Source organism: Suncus etruscus, chromosome 8 (assembly GCF_024139225.1).
Source record: "Suncus etruscus isolate mSunEtr1 chromosome 8, mSunEtr1.pri.cur, whole genome shotgun sequence".
Classification (NCBI taxonomy): domain Eukaryota; kingdom Metazoa; phylum Chordata; class Mammalia; order Eulipotyphla; family Soricidae; genus Suncus; species Suncus etruscus.
Genome location: NC_064855.1, coordinates 42,479,814 through 42,501,572, shown reverse-complemented (window position 1 = coordinate 42,501,572; position 21,759 = coordinate 42,479,814). Strand labels below are relative to the sequence as shown.

Here is a 21,759-nt window from a genome sequence, read left to right as displayed (position 1 = left end):
TAGAGATCTATTCTTAAGTTTTTGGAGGCCCATAGGATATATCTGAGCTATTAAGAAATAATTGAATTAAGAAAAATAATTAGTTAAGATATATATTAGGAGAAAAAGAAAGGGAAAACAAATTATAAGAGAGAAGAAAACAGAAAAATAAGTAAATACAGTTGGTCCGGTGCCTTGGAGTTGGAAGGTTTTCCAATTTCTAGGCAATTCATCAATGACAGGGATGAACTTCGCTAAATGAAGGTTTCACTAGACAGCATTCCCATCAGCAGTGAATAAGAGTTCCTTTCTCTTCACATCCCCGCCAACACTACTTGTTCTTATTCTTTGTGATGTGTGCCAATCTCTGTGGTGTGAAGTGGTCCCTCATAGTTGTTTTGGTTTGCATCTCCTTGATGATTAGTGATTTTTTTCATGTGCCTTTTGGCCATTTGTATTTCATATTTATCAAAGTGTCTGTCCACTTCTCCCCATTTCTTGATGGGATTAGATTTTTTTTTCTTGTAAAGTTCTGTCAGTGCCCTATATATTTGGGATATTAGCCCCTTATCTGATGGGTATTGGGTGAATAGTTTCTCCCACTCAGTGGGTGGCTTTTGTATCCTGGGCATTATTTCCTTTGAGGTTCAGAAGCTTCTCAGCTTAATGTATTCCCATCTGTTAATCTCTGCTTTCACTTGTATGGAGAGTGCCATTTCCTCCTTGAAGATGCCTTTAGTCTCAATGTCATGGAGTGTTTTACCTATGTGTTGTTCTATATAACTTATGGTATCAGGCCTGATATCAAGATTTTTAATCTATTTGGATTTTACTTTCTTACATGATTTTAGCTGGGGGTCTAAGTTCGCTTTTTTGCAAGTGGCTAGACAATTGTGCCAACACCACTTGTTGAAGAGGCTTTCTTTGCTCCATTTAGGACTTCTTGCTCCTTTATCAAATATTAGATGACTGTATGTCTGGGGAACATTCTCTGAGTATTCAAGCCTATTTCACTGATCTGAGGGTCTGTTTTTATTTCAGTACCATGCTGTTTTGATAACTATTGCTTTGTAATACAGTTTAAAGTTGGGGAAAGTTATGCCTCCCATATTCTTCTCCCTAATGATTGCTTTAGCTATTCGAGGTTGTTTATTGTTCCAGATGATTTTCAACAGTGTTTGATCCACTCCTTGAAGAATGTTATGGATATCTTTAGAGGGATTGCATTAAATTTGTATAATGCTTTGGGGAGTATTGCCATTTTAATGATGTTAATCCTGCCAATCCATGAGCAGGGTATGTTTTTCCATTTCTGTGTGTCCTCTCTTATTTCTTGGAGCAGGGTTTTCAACAGTGTTTGATCCACTCCTTTGAAGAATGTTATGGATATCTTTAGAGGGATTGCATTAAATTTGTATAATGCTTTGGGGAGTATTGCCATTTTAATGATGTTAGTCCTGCCAATCCATGAGCAGGGTATGTTTTTTCCATTTCTGTGTATCCTCTCTTATTTCTTGGAGCAGGGTTTTAAAGTTTTCTTTGTATAGGTCCTTCACATCTTTCGTCAAGTTGACTCCAAGATATTTGAGTTTGTGTGGCACTAATGTGAATGGGGTTGTTTTCTTTTTTTTTTTTTTTTTTTTTTTTTTTGTTTTTGGGCCACACCCTGTGACGCTCAGGGGTTACTCCTGGCTATGCGCTCAGAAGTTGCTCCTGGCTTCTTGGGGGACCATATGGGACGCCGGGGGATCGAACCGCGGTCCGTGCGCAGGCAAGGCAGGCACCTTAGCTCCAGCGCCACCGCCCGGCCCATTTCTTCCTTATTATTGGTGTATTAAAAAAAAGCCATTGATTTTTGTGTGTTAATTTTGTAGCCTGCCACATTGCTATATGAGTCTATTGTTTCTAGAAGCTTTTTAGTAGATTATTTAGGGTTTTCTAAGTAGAGTATCATGTCATCTGCAAACAGTGAGAGCTTGACTTCTTCCTTTCCTATCTGGATTCCCTTGATATCTTTCTCTTGCCTAATCGCTATAGCAGGTACTTCCAGTGCTATGTTGAATAGGAGTGGTGAGAGAGGACAGCCTTGCCTTGTGCTAGAATTTAGAGGAAAGACTTACAACCTTCAAAAATTGGAAATTGAGGTCCCATGCGATCTAGCTATACCACTCCTAGGAATATACCCTAGGAAGCCAAAAATACAATACAAAAATCCCTTCCTTACACCAATATTCATTGCAGCACTATTTACTATAGCAAGACTCTGAAAACAAGCAAGATGCTCCTCAACAGATGAATGGCTAAAGAAACTATGGGACATATACACAATGGAATATCATGCAGCAGTCAGAAGAGATGAAGTCATGAATTTTTCCTATACATGGATGTACATAGAATTTATTATGCTGAGTGAAATAAGTCATAGAGAGAGAGAAAGACACAGAATGGTCTCACTCATATATGGGTTTTAAGAAAAATGAAAGACATTTTTGCAATAACTTTTAAAGACAAAAGAGAGGTGGCCTGGAAATTCCAGCTCACCTCATGAAGCTCACCACAGAGAGTGATGAGGTTAGTTAGATAAATAACTACATTGAGAACTATCCTAACAATGAGAATGTATGAGGGAAATAGAAAGCCTGTGTAGAGTACAGGTGGGGTGGGGAGGAGGGAGAATTGGGACATTGGTGATTGGAATGCTGCACTGGTGATGGGGGGTGTTTTTTACATGACAGAAACCCAACCACAATAATGTTTGTAATCAATGTGTTTAAATAAAATATTATTTCATATCAAGAGTAATAAGCAATGTGGTAGTGAGGACTATAAGAGATGGCTACCCTATGTAGTATCTTCTGTTGCTTTCTGTTCCTTTCCTAAAGAGAAACTTACAGCGTGGGCTTTATGTGACATAGACTGAATTGATGAAGAAGAAGAAGAAGAAGAAGAAGAAGAAGAAGAAGAAGAAGAAGAAGAAGAAGAAGAAGAAGAAGAAGAAGAAGAAGAGGAGGAGGAGGAGGAGGAGGAGGAGGAGGAGGAAGAGGAGGAGGAGGAAGAGGAGGAGGAGGAGGAGGAAGAGGAGGAGGAGGAAGAGGAGGAGAAGAAGAAGAAGAAGAAGAAGAAGAAGACGAAGAAGAAGAAGAAGAAGAAGAAGAAGAAGAAGAAGAAGAAGAAGAAGAAGAAGAAGAAGAAAAGAGAGAGGGAAAGAAGTAGGAAAAAATATGGTGGAAAAGGAAATGATCATTCAAACCACTGAAACAGTCAACAGCACGCCACAGACTTAAGTTACAGGTCCCACTCATAATATGCTTTAGGTCCTAATAGAAGACATAAGCAAAAGAAAATGGGTAAATTGGAGTATTTTACCAAGACACTGTATATGGTATCTAGTATGATTGAGTATGGAGGCACAAAATTAGGTGTCTACCCTATGTTTCTAATAATTACTGTGGGCAAAGAAGCTGAAGGGTTATTTTATACCTAATAAAATTAAGGCATTAAAATATATTGTTAGTAATCACTACAGTCAGAGTCCCTGGCTTCCAATCATATTCTTCACCTGGTTCTGTAGATAAATACATTAGGACATTATTATAGGCCTTTGTAGTTAGAGATTGATTGCACACCTGTTCACTCTAAACCAGTTTCCATTGTTGCTAGTTCCTTTATGATATAAAGGATAGTCAAGGCTTTGTGTTGCCCTCTTCTGCTTGATTTGAGCACTTCTCAGTAGTGTGGTTTTTTTCTAAGCATAATGGTGGAGTTCATTGTCTAGAAAGTGCAGGCAGCTGCGAAGTGAAGCAGAGCTGCCACACTCCTCTGGCACCACCCTTTGTGGGTGGGGACAGCCTACCTTGCTGGTGAGCCTTGATGGGATTACGTTTGCTGGAGGTCTTTCTCTGCAGCCTCATGCAGGAAATCAGGAAGCCCCATTATTTATAAATATTTAGAGGCAGCCCTTTTAAACTAATGGTCTGTCCAGCTTTGTCACATGTAGTGATATGGAGATTTAAAAAACATCTACCTGGCATGATTCAAGGACATTCTGAATCATGGACAGGTCTAATCATGTGTGATGCACAGCCTGTCTGCCCTCGATATGGAAGAGCCTGTCCTTTCTGGCTAGCTTCCAGGAGGAAATCCCAAGACTTCAAGCTTAGCTAATATTGGTGAGTTTGGAGCAGGAGTCTTAAGTGGAAGAGAGAAGGAGGGTAAGGGAGAAAGATACCAGCACTTTCCCCTGCCATGCAAGCTTCTCCAGCCTCAAATCCACAGAAAGTAGCAGCTGCCACAAGGATACCAACACCTATTCTATGCAGTTAGGTAATGTGGTGGTTCCTGAAAGCAGCATTCTCATGGCTCTCCTGGCCTCCTGGCTGTTTCCAGCAAAGGCAACATCTGTGCTCATTCTCTGTGCCCATGCAAATAAAGTGCCAAACTGAAAAACGAGGCTTTGGGGAAAGTAAAGAGCAGCAAGACCATACTGCCAGAGTACTGATGCTTTGTCTCATTCACTTTATTTATTCATTTATTTATTTATTTATTTATTTTAGAAATAGAACATTTTCTTCCAGATCATAAAATGATGGTAGAGATTACCCTTAGAAAGCCAGAGCGGAAGTGCAGTAGATAGGATGCTTGTCTTGTATGCTCAATTCCTGGCTCTAAGATCTTCTGAACCTAGCAAGGAGTGATTCCTGAGTAGAGTCAGAAATCACTGAGTGTAGCTGAAAAACTGAAACAGAAGCCATCCCTTAAAAAAACTGAAACATAGATATCCCTATACAAAACAGACCCTCCATCTGGAGGTGTATCCTAAGTGTCCTCTTCAAGGAGTCTGTGATGCACAAAACCCTTTGCCTCTACTCGGTGTGGGCATGTCTCCTAGCTAACATGTATATACTGGTACAGAAGTGCACTCTGGGGAGAATTCAGAGCTCTTTGGAGATACAGAGCTGTGTAATCCAGGGTTTTAATTTCATTCTTGACTGAAAAATACGGTTTCTACAATGTTGGGAAAGCACACACCTAGAGCAGCCAGAGAAGTGAAGAAACACTCTTACCTCTCTCACAAAGAGGCAGAATTACCTCCCCATGTAGCCTTTCTTGTCTCAGAAAGGTTTCAAAGAAATGAAGCTGAGGTGATGACCTAGGAGATATTATGCTAATGAAAAATAGAACAAATGTTCTAAATGATTTGCATAGAAGTAGCCTGACCCAAATGATATTTGAAAAGAAAGTCCCAGTGGAGGTGTCCCACATTATGTGCCTTCCTTTGTCAGCTCTGAATCTAAAAGAATGCTTGAACACAAATTCAGAACTCCTCTCTTACCAGATAAATACTTCTGAGGCTCTAGTCTGGCATTTCCAATGGGAACTATCAATCATTTAACAAAGGTCTGTGTGTTTGTACCAAGGTTTATTCTAATCATGCCCATTAATAACCCTGACACTGCTCTGTATGAAGCCCCATGAGGGAACATGTAGCTCTGCTGGCTGTACTGGAGACAAACAAAATGAAATCCTGGACTTGTGGTTATCTCTCTCAATCAAGATGAGCAGCAGAAGTTCGGTGGCCAAGTGACTGAATCGTAGCAATTCTAAGGAGGATTTCATCCTCTACTTTTTCACCACCTCTCCTTTGAGCTAATAATATGGTCACAGAATGAAAAGGAGAGGAAGTGGAGGTTCAGGACAAATGAGAATTTCTTTCTTTCTTTTCTTTTTTTTTTCTTTTCTTTTCTTTTCTTTTTTTTTTTTGTTTTTGTTTTTGGGCCACACCCGGCATTGCTCAGGGGTTACTCCTGGCTGTCTGCTCAGAAATAGCTCCTGGCAGGCATGGGGGACCATATGGGACACCGAGATTCGAACCAACCACCTTTGGTCCTGGATCGGCTGCTTGCAAGGCAAATGCCGCTGTGCTATCTCTCTGGGTCCTAAAGAGAATTTCTGAACCCCATGAGGTACTGGAGCCTCAGACCATCTTCAGCATCCCCTTTTCAAAAAAAATAAAATAAAATAAAGGAAACACCATCTCTCACAGAACCAGCCCCATTTGAAGGTGCAATGAGAGCAAGCACTTTCTATTCCTTAGCCCTTAACAATTGATTTGCGATGAGACAAGCAAGGCAATGACATTTCCTATCATGTGCTATGTGCCAAGGTGGTGCTTTATTTTCTTTAAATCTCTCAACAAACCTGCAAGAGCGAGGCAATTGCAGGTGACAAAACGAAAATTCTGAGAAGCCAGGTGCCTCATTCGAGGTCATCAGCATAGTTCAAAGTTAAATAGGTAGCCCCCCACAAGCATGTAAATCACTATTCAGAGGCAACCAGAACCCTAGGTTGACATCTTGCATGGGAGATGAAGCTAACATCAGAACCAACAGTAGAGATTGGCAGTGCTGGGAAGAAGCCCAGAGGAACTTGCAGAGCATAACTGACGGAATAGGATCCTGGAGGCATGCCCTGAAAGCAAAGACCCAGAGACAGCACCTCCAAGTATGAAGCCATAAAATGGAAGGCCAGGGGCCGGAGAGATAGCACAGTGGTATGGTGGTTTGCCTTGCAAGCGGCTGACCCAGGACGGTTCGAATCCCGGTATCCCATATGGTGGTCCCCCATGCCTGCCAGGAGCAGTTTCTGAGCACAGAGCCAGGAGTAAATACCAAGAGCCCCCGGGTGTGGCCCCCCAAAACAAACAAACAAACAAACATAAAACCATAAAGTAAAATAAATGGAAGGCTAGAGTTAGCACTGAAAAAGGAACACAGCCACGTCAGCTTCTTCAATGGGGGAAATTCTCCCGTTGTAGATACAGAATCAGGTTTGTTTTTAATTAATTTATGGTTCCATCAACCTCATATATACAAAGTACCATCAACCCATTAACTCAGTTTCCCAGTAGGTAAGTTCTTGGAAAAAGGCAGACGAGTGATCCAAATGATGAATCTGATACAGGCATATAGATAGCCCCCCATCCTAGCAATGAGGTCTTGGGATATAATAAAACTAATGGAAATTAAAGAATTTACTCTGTCAATAGGCCTAAAATAGCAAAAAAACATTATAACTGGAACCACTTTGTGGACACAGGAACTTTGATCTGATTAAACTCTTCTTTTTATCATTGTTTTATATATTTATTTTAAATTAAATTATTATTTTTAATCAAATTAAAAAATTTTAATTATTTTTTATTTAAACACCTTGGTTACAAACATGATTGAGGTTGGGTTTCAGTCATATAAGAGGACATCCCCCCATCACCAGTGCAACATTCCCATCACCAGTGTACCAAATATCCCTCCTCCCCTCCTCGCCCCCACCTGTACTCTAGACAGGCTTTCTAATTCTCTCATATATTCTCATTTTTAGGATAGCTTGCAAGGTAGTTATTTCTCTAACTAAACTCATTACTATTTGTGGTGAGGTTCATGAGGTGGGCTGTAACGTCCAGCCCTCCTCTCTTTTGTCTCTGAAAATAGTTGAGAAATGTCTTTCATTTTTCTTAAAACCCATATGAGTGAGACCATTCTGCCTCTTATTCTCTTTCTCTGACTTATTTCACGCAGCATAATAGATTCCATGTACATCCATGTATAGAAAAATTTCATGACTTCATCTCTTTTGACGGCTGCATAATATTCCATTGTGCATATGTACCACAGTTTCTTTAGCCATTCATCTGTTGTGGGGCATCTTGGTTGTTTCCAGAGTCTTGCTATGGTAAATATATATAGGTGCAATATTGCAATAGGCTGCAATAAATATAGGTGTAAGCAAGGGGTTTTTGTATTGTATTTTTGTGTTCCTAGGGTATATTCCTAGGAGTGGTATAGCTGGATATTATGGGAGCTCAATTTCCAGTTTTTGGAGGAATTTCCATATCGTTCTCCAGAAAGGTTGAACTAGTTGGCATTCCCACCAGCAGTGGATAAGAGTTTCTTTCTCTGGAGTCTATTATGCTGAGTGAAATAAGTCAGAGGGAGAGAGAGATGCAGAATAGTCTCACACATCTATGGGTTTTAAGAAAAATAAATGTCATCTTTGCAACAATCCTCAGAGACAATGAGAGGAGGGCTGGAACTTCCAGCTCACTTCATGAAGCTCACCACAAAGAGTGGTGAGTGCAGTCATAGAATAACTACACTGAGAACTACCATAATCATGTGAATGAATGAAGGAACTGGAAAGCCTGTCTAGAGTACTGGTGGGGGTAAGGTGGGATGGAGGGAGATTTGAAACATTGATGGTGAGAATGTTTCACTGGTGAAGGGGCGTATTCTTTACATGACTGAAACCTAATCACAATCATATTTGTAATCAAGATGTTTAAATAAAGAAAAAAACGCAAAAAAAAAAAAAGTTCCTTTCTCACCACATCCCCACCAACACTGCTTGCTCTCATTCTTTGTGATGTGTGCCAATCTCTGGGGTGTGAGGTGGTCCCTCATAGTTGTTTTGATTTGCATCTCCCTGATGATTAGTGATGTGGAGCATTTTTTCATGTGCCTTTTGGCCATTTGTATTTCTTCTTTATCAAAGCGTCTGTCCACTTCTTCTCCCCATTTCTTGATGGGATTAGATATTTTTTTCTTGTAGAGTGCTGCCAGTGCCCTGTATATTTGGGATATTAGCCCCTTATCTGATGGGTATTTGGTGAATAGTTTCTCCCAATCAGTGGGTGGCTCTTGTATTCTGGGCACTATTTCCTTCGAGGTACAGAAGCTTCTCAGCTTAATATATTCCCATCTGTTAATCTCTGCTTTCACTTGCTTGGAGAGTGCAGTTTCCTTCTTGAAGATGCCTTTAGTCTCAATGTCCTGGAGTGTTTTACCTACGTGTTGTTCTATATACCTTATGGTTTCAAGGTCTTTAATCCATTTGGATTTTACCTTCATACATGATGTTAGCTGGGGGTCTAAATTCACTTTTTTGCAAGTGGCTATCCAATTGTGCCAACACCACTTGTTGAAGAGGCTTTCTTTGCTCCATTTAGGACTTCTTGCTCCTTTATCAAAGATTAGGTGATTGTATGTCTGGGGAACAGTTGCTGAGTACTCAAGCCTCTTCCACTGATCTGAGGGTCTGTCTTTATTCCAATACCATGCTGTTTTGATAAGTATTGCTTTGTAGTAAAGTTTAAATTTGGGGAAAGTAATGCTTCCCATATTCTTTTTCCCAATAATTGCTTTGGCTATTCGAGGGTGTTTATTGTTCCAAATGAATTTCCAAAGTGCCTGATCCACTTCTTTGAAGAATGTCATGGGTATCTTTAGAGGGATTGCATTAAATCTGTACAATGCTTTGGGGAGTATTGTCATTTTAATGCCCTATGATCAGGGCATGTGTTTCCATTTCCACGTGTCCTCTCTTATTTCTTGGAGCAGAGTTTTATAGTTTTCTTTGTATAGATCCTTCACATCTTCAGTCAAGTTGACTCAAAGATATTTGAGTTTGTGTGGCACTAATGTAAATGGGTTGTTTTCTTAATATCAATTTCTTCCCTATTATTATTGGTGTATAGAAAGGCCATTGATTTTTGTGTGTTAATTTTGTAGCCTGCCTCCTTGCTATATGAGTATATTGTTTCTAGAAGCTTTTTTGGTAGAGTTTTTAGGGTTTTCTAAGTAGAGTATCATGTCATCTGCAAACAGTGAGAACTTGACTTTTTCCTTTCCTATCTGGATTCCCTTGATATCTTTTTCTTGCCTGATCCCTATAGCAAGGACTTTCAGTGCTATGTTGAATAGGAGTGGTGAGAGAGGACAGCCTTGCCTTGTGCCAGATTTACAGGGAAGTATTTTAGTTTTGCTCCATTGAGGATAATATTTGCCACTGGCTTATGGTAGATGGCCTTAACTATATTGAAAAAGGTTCCTTTCATTCTCATCTTGCTGAGAGTTTTGATCAAGTGTGCATAAGAATTCGTTCATAAGTTTTGTTTTTACTATAGTCAGACCCTCCAATGGTCTTAGGGACAGTGAACTGGCTTCCTGTTTAAAAAGTTTGAGGACCCCTGCTTTAGATCTAGAGGCTCATAACAAATAACTAACTTCCTAAGGTCAGATTTTGAAAGGGGTACATAATCTATACCTAATAAAATTAAATAGCCCAATGTCATCCCCACCCAGGGCAAAATGTTAATCTTACCTGATGGTAAGATCAGTCCATTTTTGGGAGGGGTCTATGGAAGGTAACAAAGTAGTTGCCTGAGGGGTGTAAAGAGATTCAGTAGAAGCCTCAGGAGGAGGCAGGGAGAGAGAGAGAACAGAAACAGGCTTAAGTGCAGGGCTGCTTAGAGAGCCTACTTTAAAGGCTAGCCTAGAAGCCACATATGGTGGTTAGGGTTTATTATTAATAAAGTGTCATGTCTCCTGAAATCTAACTGCTGTGGGTCATTTCCTTGCCACTACTCTGAACCCACAGACCTGCTGGCTGGGATGGGATGCAGGTGCCTGGCTGAGAAAGGCCTCACCATTCATCCACCATCATCTAGCACCATCAACGACTCATATTAATTTAATTAGTTCTATAGCCCAATGCTATTCTGACCGAACCTTTTTGAAGTGCAGATTAGTTAGCAGGTATTCAAGTATCTAGGGGAAGTCCCTGAAGCAAGGCAATCTTTTCTGTTACAAACTGCTATGGCATTCAAAGACAAGGAAAAAAGAAATTGTTTTTGATGCTGAATCTTTCAGGTAAAGAGATTAATAGAGCCTATATTTTTTGCCTGTAAATATGCACAGCAGAAGGGAGAATAATTTTAGACCAAATAATATGAAGGAAATATAATGTCAGTACCATTATATGAATCTCAAAAATATCTCTATGGAATTTCACCAACTATCCATGCAGTGGTGAGACGTCCACAGTGGGCCTTTTGGTTAAAATTCCTTGGGGATAATTTGAAACAGTTATCCATGCTATGACGTTCTAGCAAGCCATCTGTCCATCCCCTTTACAGAAATATAGAAAGTCCTATAAATGGTGCAATAAACATGCATTCTATACCTTCACTCTCAGTCCCTGGACTGCTAGTTTAACAGGTCCTGTTTGTGTATAGCTTGTTGTAGTTTGGATCTCTTGATTCTATTGTCATTGATTTTGGGTTGAGTATTTAGGTCTGATCATTTTTTATCTCCACTCAATGCTAATGAGACTGCTTTGCTTTGCCCCTGGTACCATCCACTTTTTCCCTCCAGTTTATAGGAAGCTAGAGAAATATGAGGTCAAATAAGATGATTCATGTTCTATGGTTCTAATTAAAAAAGAAAAATAAAAAAGCAGGCAGGAGCCCCTGTCTAAAAGCTATAAATATAAATTAAAAAAAAAAGATGGGGCTGGTATGGTAAGGGATTTTGTTTTTGTTTTTGCACATCAAGTATTTGGGAAATTCCCTTGGCTAAGAGATACAGGATGTCTCCACTATTGAAGCATACTGTCATGAGCCCGACAGTGTGGGCTCTGGACCTTTTCATTGTTGAAGCCCAAAGTCTTTCTTTGTGGTTCCAGGAAATGTTCTGCTCAATTGTGGTTTTCTATTACTATATACCAAAGCACTCTCTAATCTAGTTCTTTACATTGTTTATCCTTGTCATTATTTCTCGTGGATCTGCAGGTTGATCAGGGTTTAGTTGAATGATTCTTCGACTGATCTCAGTTGTAGTCAGAACAGCAGAACTTGTTTTGATAATATAATAGTAGAGCTTTAGGCTTTTGCACTCACAAAATTCAACAACAAAAACCCCCACAAACCCCATTTACAAATGGGGCAAGGAAACACTTGCCCACCCCATGGAAGATACACAGATGACCAACAGGTTTATGAAAAAGTTCTCATCATTTTTCATGGTTAAAGCAGGTCAAAACAACACTGAGATACCATCGCATGCCAGTAAAAATGGAACATATAAGAAGGTCTGGAAACAGCAAGTTTTGATGAGGTTGTGGTGAGAAAGGAGCCTTTATTCACTGTTAATGGGAATGTTGTCTGGTTCAGACATTCTTTCTTGAAAGCAATATGGAATCTCTCAAAAAAAAAAAAAAACCCAGGAAAAGAACTCCCATACAATTCAATGATAATACTTTTTGGTATCTATCCCCTAAACACAGAAACATTATTTTGAAAGGATATATGCACACCTATTTCATCGTTACACTTAGTACATTGGCCAAGTATAGAAACAATTACAAATGCCCAATGATGGATGAATGTTTAAGAAGTTGTAGTACATAATGGAATGAAAGATAGTAACAAAGGACTGAGCCAATGAGTCAGTGGGAGGAAGGGATTGAAAGGAAGAAGTGTTGGAGTCCTTGAGGGAAGAGAGGAAGAGAGTTGAGTTAGACTGGTAGTGAATATGAGTTGGAATTATGTGAGAAACCAGTCACAGTATTGAAAATCACAGAAGCTCAATTAGTAAAAAATTAAAATTAAAAAAAGATAAAGCTCTAGGCTTCTGTCAAATAAGCTGCTAAACTAAGAATGGGAAGGAAAAGAATTAAGGCATGTGAAAATTGCTTTAAGTCAAATATTTCAACATCCTTTACTCCTTTACTTTTTTTTTTTTTTTTAGTTTGGATGCATGGACACGGTACCTCCTTTACTTTTAACCTAGTTATGTGTGAAGAATTAAAGATAAAATCATGGGTAAAAAGCTGGTGTATAGTGAAAGACTGAAACTCAATCATGAATAACTTTGTAATTATGTTGAAATAAGAGAAAAAAAAGAAAGATAAAATTACCTCAGCATAAAGGCCAGAATGTATACTCCCTGCCTCCAAAATTCTAAATATGGATGCATTTTGATGCATTTTGACAGCATGAATGCTCTCATTTCATTGATTCCAAGAACTTTCCTCTGGCTAGAAATGAAGAAATAATAGATCTCCCCTGAAGTAGGAACAGAAAGCAAGTGTGGATGCTTTTGTTCCCTATCAGTTCTGATCCCCACCTCTGGGTACCCAACGAATAATTACTGCTTGCTTCTTAAACACTACTTCAGTGACATTTGAATGCCACCAACAGAGGAGGCAACACTGCAGCAGAACAAATGTATAAATAACCCCTCTGAAGGCACAACAAAGGCTGGGCTGGGACCTCCATCCAGGCAGCCATATTTCAAAGGCGCCTCTGTGCTCCTGGGAACATAACTCTTATCAGCCCAGTCACAACCCCACCCTCCTCTGCACAGATGCTTCCACATTTCACACCCCTCTTCACTTCTCTTCCTCCTTCTTTCCACAACCCCACTCAAGCACTGTATTGAGAAGTTCAACTAGAACAGCCTGTGCTCTCCAGGAGCTATTGGATGACAAATTCTGGAAGAAACATGGGACAACAGGTTGCACCATTTAGGAAGTAGTCAGCAGTAGCTGGAGAGTGTATTGGGATTGGGTGGGGCCAGAGAGATAGCACAGTGGGGGAGGGACTTGTCTTGTACTCAGGAGACTTGGTTTTGATCCCCTGCATCACATGTAGTCTTGAGTAACTACTGAGCACCAGGAGTAAGTACTGAACACCAGGAGCTATGGCCCCTGTCCCAAAAATGGAGAGGGCAGAGAGATGGAACAGGGATTAAAAATACCTGAAGGGCCCGGGGAGATAGCACAGTGGTGTTTGCCTTGCAAGCAGCCGATCCAGGACCAAAGGTGGTTGGTTTGAATCCCGGTGTCCCATATGGTCCCCCGTGCCTGCCAGGAGCTATTTCTGAGCAGACAGCCAGGAGTAACCCCTGAGCACCGCCAGGTGTGACCCCAAAACCAAAAAAAAAATACCTGAAAGTGGTCAACTCCAGTTTGATCCCCAGTACTGCATAGGGTACTCAAAAGCAGATGCAGGTATGATACCTGAGCACAGAATTAGGTATAAGCCTTGAACACAGCCAGGGCTGGCCCCAAAAATAAATAACAAAAGAATATATTTGGGGAGCAGAGTCTACATACATTAGTGGGTGTAGCTGTAGAGAAATCACCGATGGGGAGAGCCAGTATCTCGGGCACAGTAGGGTAGAGTAGTATCTCATCTTTACCCTTTGCATTGAACCACCCCATTCAGTGGGACAAAATCACTGATGGAGCCTCTGAAGCCTCTTGAGCCCAATTTGGGAATCCCCATGCCCTACCAAAGTAATTGTAGGAATTATAATGTCAACAAAAACATGCCCCATGCTGACCTACATGCAATAGTACTAGGAAGGTAGGGACAAGTTTCTGGCAGGAGGCAAAGGAGCAGGAATTCTTGGCTGTAAAGCAGCACAAAGACCAGCAGATGTGAAGGTACCACTCTCATCCACTGGCCCTTGGTCAAAGTGATGCAAAACATTTCTTACAGATCTCTTTCAGAATGGACCCAATGTTACTGCTTCTTCTTTGGGCTTCTGACATCTCTATTTCATGGGAACCTTGAATAGTACTTTGTGGAAAATTTTGTCTCAGAATAATTGCAATAAAACTGCAGTTAATATTTACTAGACATTCCACTTAGGTTTGTATGCTCATATGGCTGATAAACAAGCAAACGGGAAAAGAAAAGATCTTCAATAACCTGGAAAAGAAAATGAGTTAACAAAGCTCGGGTGTAAGTGCAGTCACATATTCTAGCAAAGCCCACACTCTCTCCCACTCAGTCCAGTGCCAGGGATCTCCATCCAGGGATAGCCACTCTGAGTGGCTGATGCTGCCTGGAATACTATCTTCTTCCCTCCAGGTTGAGCTCATTTTTGCTCTCAGAGACTGCAAATGTAAGGATGTAGGCATCATACAGAGTACATGGTTAGAACCATAAACTTGAAGGAAAGTTACTGATGTCATATTTTCATTCTCAAAAGGGAAATAGGGTTCAGTTATGGTTCCCTGATTCTGTAGCAGCAGCAGGCTCTGTCGCCCTCTTTCTTGCAAGGAAAACATGAGGCTGCTGTAACATGATAGCTGTTTAGCCCATGGTCTTCTCAACCATAGCTATTGTAATAAACTGTAGGAACAGGGTTCTTAAACTATTCTTCATTTCTGGATGGAAGCCCATTTTTATTTGGACTTAGGGAAAGACCCTATTGTCTTTCATCATACATGTTCTGTTGCCTTTTTTCTGGTCTCCTTGACCTTGCTTGTCCATTGTGTAGTTCCTCTGGAGTCCTGCTCTCCACCCCCCCTCACCTCCAAGCAGCAATTCAAGCAGCTGTAGGCACAAGAACAATGAGTTGAAGTCTTTTCCTCTGCTAGATTAGATCTGACCCAAGGGAAGGTCAAAGTGTGGTTCACTGCATCTAACACATGCCTACTAGGTTATGGCATAAAATCAGCAGTAACTGGGCTTAAAATTTCCAGATCATGTCAAAAGTCATGCTTTGAGAATTTCCTTCTTGGAAGTCTACATCATCCTATGTGAGCATCAGGGGAATAAAGCTGATGTGGTTCAGAGAACAACTATTAACTCCTGCCATAACATGCTAAAAACTTCCCATCTAACCCTCCGCTCCCACATCTTCTGTCCCTTCATTCCTTCCTATCTTCTGTTGCAGAAATGAGCAGCAGAATTCAGCAAAATAGCAAGCTCTGAAAGTAGAAAAATGGCAAATATAGCAAAGTAGCAAGCTCTGAAAGTAGAAAAATGGCAAATATCCAGGCTTCTAGTTTAGAGACAAACCAGACACAAATGTTTAATCATTCTGCCTGTAAGCTGCTTTCAAATGCGGAGGGAATCCAAAATAAGACTCACCTTCTTGGGGGTGCAGGAAAGGTTTCATGTTGGTGGTCAAAGGGTGAAGGAGAGAGAAGAGAAAACAAGAGGATAATGCATATAGCATGAGTGCCCCTGGGCATCATACAAAACAAAGTTCATCAGGACTAGATTCTAGGTAGAAGAAATGTTTGCCTGACATATCTAGGTAAGCCCCAGAGAGTGCTGCAATAATAGTAACACTGGCCAATATTTTATAACTAGCTTCCCACCCTTCCAGTTCTTGTGCCTGGGTCATCCTGGTGACAGAAGCATTTCCAGAAAGCACTGAAGCTGCAGATGATACAGATAGTGAAGGCAGTTCAGTGAGACCAGAGAGCTCTCTCAGAGCCAGGGTGTGGCACTAACTGGAAGTCACTTCTCAGTGTTGATGTGATCCTTTTTTTCTTTCCTCTCCAACCCCCACCCCACCCCTTTCTTCCCTCTCCTAGTCCTCTCCCTCACTGGCAGATGGCTTCTGATACTACAGCTTTTTCCAGCTTGGCTCTCCTAAAGGTTGTGTGTACTGCCCCCCTCAGGAGAGCTACAGTTATCTATGGTGGATTAAGGGATCAAATCAGCATGTTGCTTTTCCTCAGAAGCTGACTCTGTCCAGCATAGTATTCTGAGAGCTCTGAGATGTAATCAACTGAGACACAGAGATGTAAATCCTACACCACTGAGAGACTAGAAGCCTTCTAGGTAAGGGACTCCTGGACATCACCAAAGACACAATGTGGTCAAACCAGCTGGCCCTTCCACCAGGTTCTGGTCTATACTCCTCTTGCTGGCATTACTGGTAGCCAGTATATGCCTCCGTGGTCTTTAGACATCCCACACAGGTTTAAGTTTTTCTTGTCCTGTGCTTCATTCTCTAACTTTGCAACACTAAAGCATATGAACATCCTTCCTATCTCATTTTGTAGTGCTTTTATAGCATCTCCTTTGCCTATTTCCTCTCCTTTCCTTTCAGGGCAGTCTGCACATGCTGATGAAGCATGCATGTGAGTCATGGGCCACTCAAGGGTGTCGGGGAAACAGACAATGATCTAAGTTCAAATGAGAGGTAGCTTTGATTGTGCCAACTATGATTCAGAGCTTTCACTGCCCCATTCTAGAAAACAAATAACCTGAAGGCCAATTAAAAAAAGAAAAAACTTCAACTTTGTTCTAATAGCAAAAATTCAATCATTAAAATTAGTGACAGTTTATAGACAAACATCTTTACTATCCAGGACTTAATCAGTACATGGAGACTATACATGATACAATAGTGTCACTTGTCAAAGATTATCAATTACAACCTATATGGTCACCAGAGCCAGTTAGGAGTGATTCTTGAGTGTAGAGCTGGGAGTAACTCTTGAGCATCATTGGGTATGGTCCAAAAACAAACAAAAAAAATGAACAAAAAGAAAAAAAGAAATACATCTTCATGTTAAGCACTCAAGTCAAAGAAAAAAAGTGAAACTTCCAAAGGAAGACATGAATCATGGTACCAAAGCTCCTATATTCATTCAGTCTTCCTCTGACTCCTTACTTATATTATTTAATATTTCTCTTACTTTCCAGAGACAACTGAAAAATGCCTAGTACAATGGCTGTGCTATTGAACAATGCCACAATCGTCCAACAAATATTTAATACACGTTGAAGATATACAGGGCTTAGGCTGGCTGCTAAAGATGACACATAACTAGCAAATGGGTAGGTAGCCCTGGCCTTTAAGAGAATGATGATGTAGACAATGAAAGTGACAAAAGTTGCGATGGTATTAGAAGAGAGGAAAAAGGAATGTTCTAGAATAAGTATACTTACAATGAAAGGATCCAAGAAGGAATTGATCCAACAGTGGGAAGGAAGCATCTTATGGAAGAGGTAATACTGAAGCTGAAAGATGATTGAGAATTCTGGGTAGAAGGTGAAGCAAGATTTGACATAGAAGCAAAAAGCACAAATTGTGGTTAGAAAATTGCAAGTAGTCATTTGTATATCTGCACTACACTTCACAACAATAGATAAAAAAGAGTTAAAGCTGCACAGATGTCTGATGATCTAAAAGTAGCAAAGGAATACCATGGGAAATAGAATGTTAGAAATGAAATGTTATGCCTCATTTCTGTGTTCTTTTCTCAGTCTCATTATTCTGTTTCCCATATCTATTCTACTCTCTCAATTTTCTTTGTAGGCCAATTCATCTGTGTTGCAAGTCAGCCCCTGAAGGGGTTGACTGATGGAGGGATGGAGGATGAGGTCTTTCCCCTCCAGCTCGGAGTGCCGCCCCGTCCAGCCGATGGTTCTGAGTTGAAATGGCAGATAAACAGCTCACAGACTGTCAGGCCTGTGGAAATATTAGCTTTATTCGGTGGACAAGACTGAAGTCCAAAGTCTCAGCCTTAGTTCCAGCAAAAAGCCTCTCACCTTCCACAGACCCTTGTTTTTATCCCTCAGAATCAGGTACCACCCAATGGTGGGATCAGATACCACCCAATGGTGGAAGCAGAATCAGGTACCACTCTAGGGTGGGGGCAGAATGCCAGGTCACACCCTAGGGTAGGGCACAATCACCATCAGGGTAGGGTCAGTAACATAATAATCCCATGAAATATTTACATACACAACACATCTTTAGGATCAGCATGCTCATGTTACTAACTTAACAGAAGACATTGTAGCTTAGGCACCAGCTAGCTGAGAACCACATTTAGCTTCAGGGTTACAAGTTTGCTTTTCTCTCCTCATAAAGCATTCATGAATGCACTTCATTATGCCACATATGGTTTTCATTACATGATACTCTCATGATCCAGAAGCTCTCCAAACTCCAGCTCCAGTTAAAATAAAGGAAATCCTACACTCCTAAGAAAACCTTTTAGAAGTTCCACATATATCTGCTTATAATGGTGATCATGTAATGTGCTATCTATACTTTAAATACTTGAGGTATTTTTGTTGTGGGGAGGTCATTACTTCTGTTGCTTAGGGCTTAATCCTAGTTCTGTGCTCTGAGATCACTCCTGGTAGGACTTGGGGGACCATATGGGGTGCCAGGGATTGAACCCAGGGCAGTCACATGCAAGGCAAGCACCTTACTAGCCATATTATCTCTCCAGTACCCTACACAAAAACACTTGTGAGAATTAAAGAGACCACCTCTAAGCCATTAACAGCACACCAGGTTTTTCTCAAAACATAGGTATTCTGCTTTATATATTCTATTGGGAAGAACTTGGCTGTAAGCCTATACTCATCTCTAAGCATACTGAACTTAAAGTTCTGTAGGTTATTCTGTACATCTATGTATGTGTCCCATGGAGATGGATTTTTAATTAATATTATAGGGCTTTGCCATCTTACATGGCTCCCAGTTTGAATAAACAAGTTGTCACAGTCTGTGGCCTGATATAGATATGGGTTCCAGCTTTGTCCAATCAACTATGAATAGGAAAAGGTGGGAGTTAGGCATTTGGACTGGAAAGCTCCCAGTTTAGGGCACAAGTTTAGGAGCAGAGACTGAAAGTGAGGTCTGAGCAGAGCAAGAAAGCTGACTTATCTCTACACAGACACTTATATAATCCAGAGGAGAAAACATTAAGGGAGAATATCACAACCACTTAAGCAGGGAGGCTCAAATATTATTCTGGCAGATATATTCTTTTTAAATATATAGACTGCCTGGTGCATTCTTTTTAACACACTGTCAGACATATTCCTTTAAAAGCTAGAAAATGAATGGTATGGCGGTCCCCAGGGACATTGTTTGTGGGCTGATTTGGAATAAGTTAGTAAAAGCCTAAATATTATCTTGCATTAAACCAGACTGAACTGTACAGATGAGAAGAACTATCAAAGTTAGGTAGGCAATTGCAGCAGCAAAAAAAGGTACTTGAAAGCATAAGGGTAAGAGAGAAGTTTAAGAAAAATCTATAAAAAGTAGAATTGCGGGCCCAGAGAGATAGCACAGCGGCATTTGCCTTGCAAGCAGCTGATCCAGGACCAAAGGTGGTTGGTTCGAATCCCGGTGTCCCATATGGTCCCCTGTGCCTGCCAGGAGCTATTTATGAGCAGACAGCCAGGAGTAACCCCTGAGCATCGCCGGGTGTGGCCCAAAAACCAAAAAAGAAAAAAAAAGTAGAATTGCATTTTTAAAAGTTGGGGCTTGAATAATTAGTATAGACAGCTGTGACTATACTAAATTCTACTACATAATAAGTTTTAATAGTAACCCCATTCTTAGAAAGATAATCATTACTCCATTTTCAGAAACAATAAATTTGTTAATGCAATATATAGAGTACCATACTCAAAATGGTAAGAAGCTTTGTGTTCATTTGAAATGAAAATTTAGGTATTTGGAAAGTTCTTTTATGCAAAATACATCTTTTATCAAATGAGAATTAGTATGTGCTCTTCAAACATGAACATAATCATATTTGAACATACATGTTTGCAAGTATATATTATAATTCAGTATTAGCTGTATAATCTACATTATCATGCTGACCATCAGGTAGAAAATGTGATTCTAGGAACCCAAACTCAACATATAAAAATTTTAGTTAAAAGAATATCTTCTCAAAAAAACCAACACTCTTATTGATCATCAGAACATAGTTTAGAGATAAACAGGCCTTAGTCTAGCAGAAGACACTCAATCTCAGACTGAGGTGATCATAAACTTTGAAAGGCATGTCTCCTTCTTGAGAGACTAGTTTTCTAAATACAGTAGTCCTTAAGCACTAAACATGAAATAACAAACTGACAAGAATATAATGGGCACAATCTGTGGCCAACATTTTTACTTTCATAAAATAATAAACACTGGGTCCAGAGCAGTAAGCAGCAGATAGGATTCTTGCCTTGCATGAGGCAACCTGGATTTGATCCCTGACACCCCTTAGAGTTCCCTGAGCCTACTATGAATGATTCCTGAGCACAGAGCCCCGAAAACCAAAAAATAAAATAAATAAAATAATAAACAACTAGTTGTATTTATGGTTGTTTCCTGCATTAAAAAAATACATATGTCAAAATTGAAATGGTGTCTTCCTTAATTCTCAGCCCCAAGTTGGAAAATTCAACTATGCTGGTTGAAAGTAAAACACATACAAAGAAGCATCTAATATAGATGTGTTTGACTGCTGAAGCATTCCTCCATTTCTAATGGGGAGTTTGTCAATACCCCTCCCAGATTATTTTTTAGCTTATCCAAGCAGGGAGCCTATTTTTAAGCCCCCAATTTAAAAATCATGGAAGCATTTATAAAGTCGTCCACCTGCATCTCTTTTTAAGAACACAGTTCTTTATTTTCTAAAGGATGAAAACCTCTAGAATATAAAAACTTTGTTAAGCTGTCACTATCAATAGAGTGAAAAAATAAAACAGTTGACAAAGAAGAAACAAATTGCATCTTGGAATAAGTTTTCTTGAAGCTGTTGTTAAAAGCTATAACCTCAGATGTTAACTAAATTTAACCCATCTTGGCCCTCGAAATGGCCCTTAACCTTTTCTTTCTTCTGTTTCCTGTGGCTGCCGGAGCACATTGGGCCAGGCCTTGGAAAAGCCTTCTCTGTAACACACAAAGGCCCAGCCCTCCTGCTACCCCATCAGGAGGCCCTGCATCGACCGAGGGGTCAGCACCTGTGCAGAGAAGCAGGTGACAGTGTGCTGCCTGCATCTTTCTAGAACAAGCTGTAAGTGTCTATCTTTCAGCCATCACACTGCAGTTTCAACCATTCAAGGCCCTGAAGTTCAGATTTTCTTTGTGAATGCAGACTTGACACAAATTAATCTATTGCTGTTCAACTGACTGTAAAATTGGTAGATTTACTGTTGCAAAAATAAAAAAGAAGAAGAAGAAGAAGAATGAAGAAAAACGGAGAGCTTTCACTTCCACTTTGGTGAGGTCACAGATGCATCCGAGGCTGCCAACAAAACAGCCTTTAAAATCTTTGCTTCAGAACCTAACAGCTTTCACAGGGGAAAGCAACCAAACAATGACGGAAATGTACAGTGGAAAGTGTGGCCTCTACAGTAAACTTGTAAAGCTCCACATCTGA

At 40.3% G+C, this 21,759-nt stretch overlaps 1 pseudogene; it reads left to right on the top strand.

Annotated features, from left to right (window-relative positions):
• LOC126015919 (60S ribosomal protein L36-like) overlaps nucleotides 1-21,759 on the top strand; it is a 94,469-nt pseudogene extending 72,710 nt beyond the window's left edge.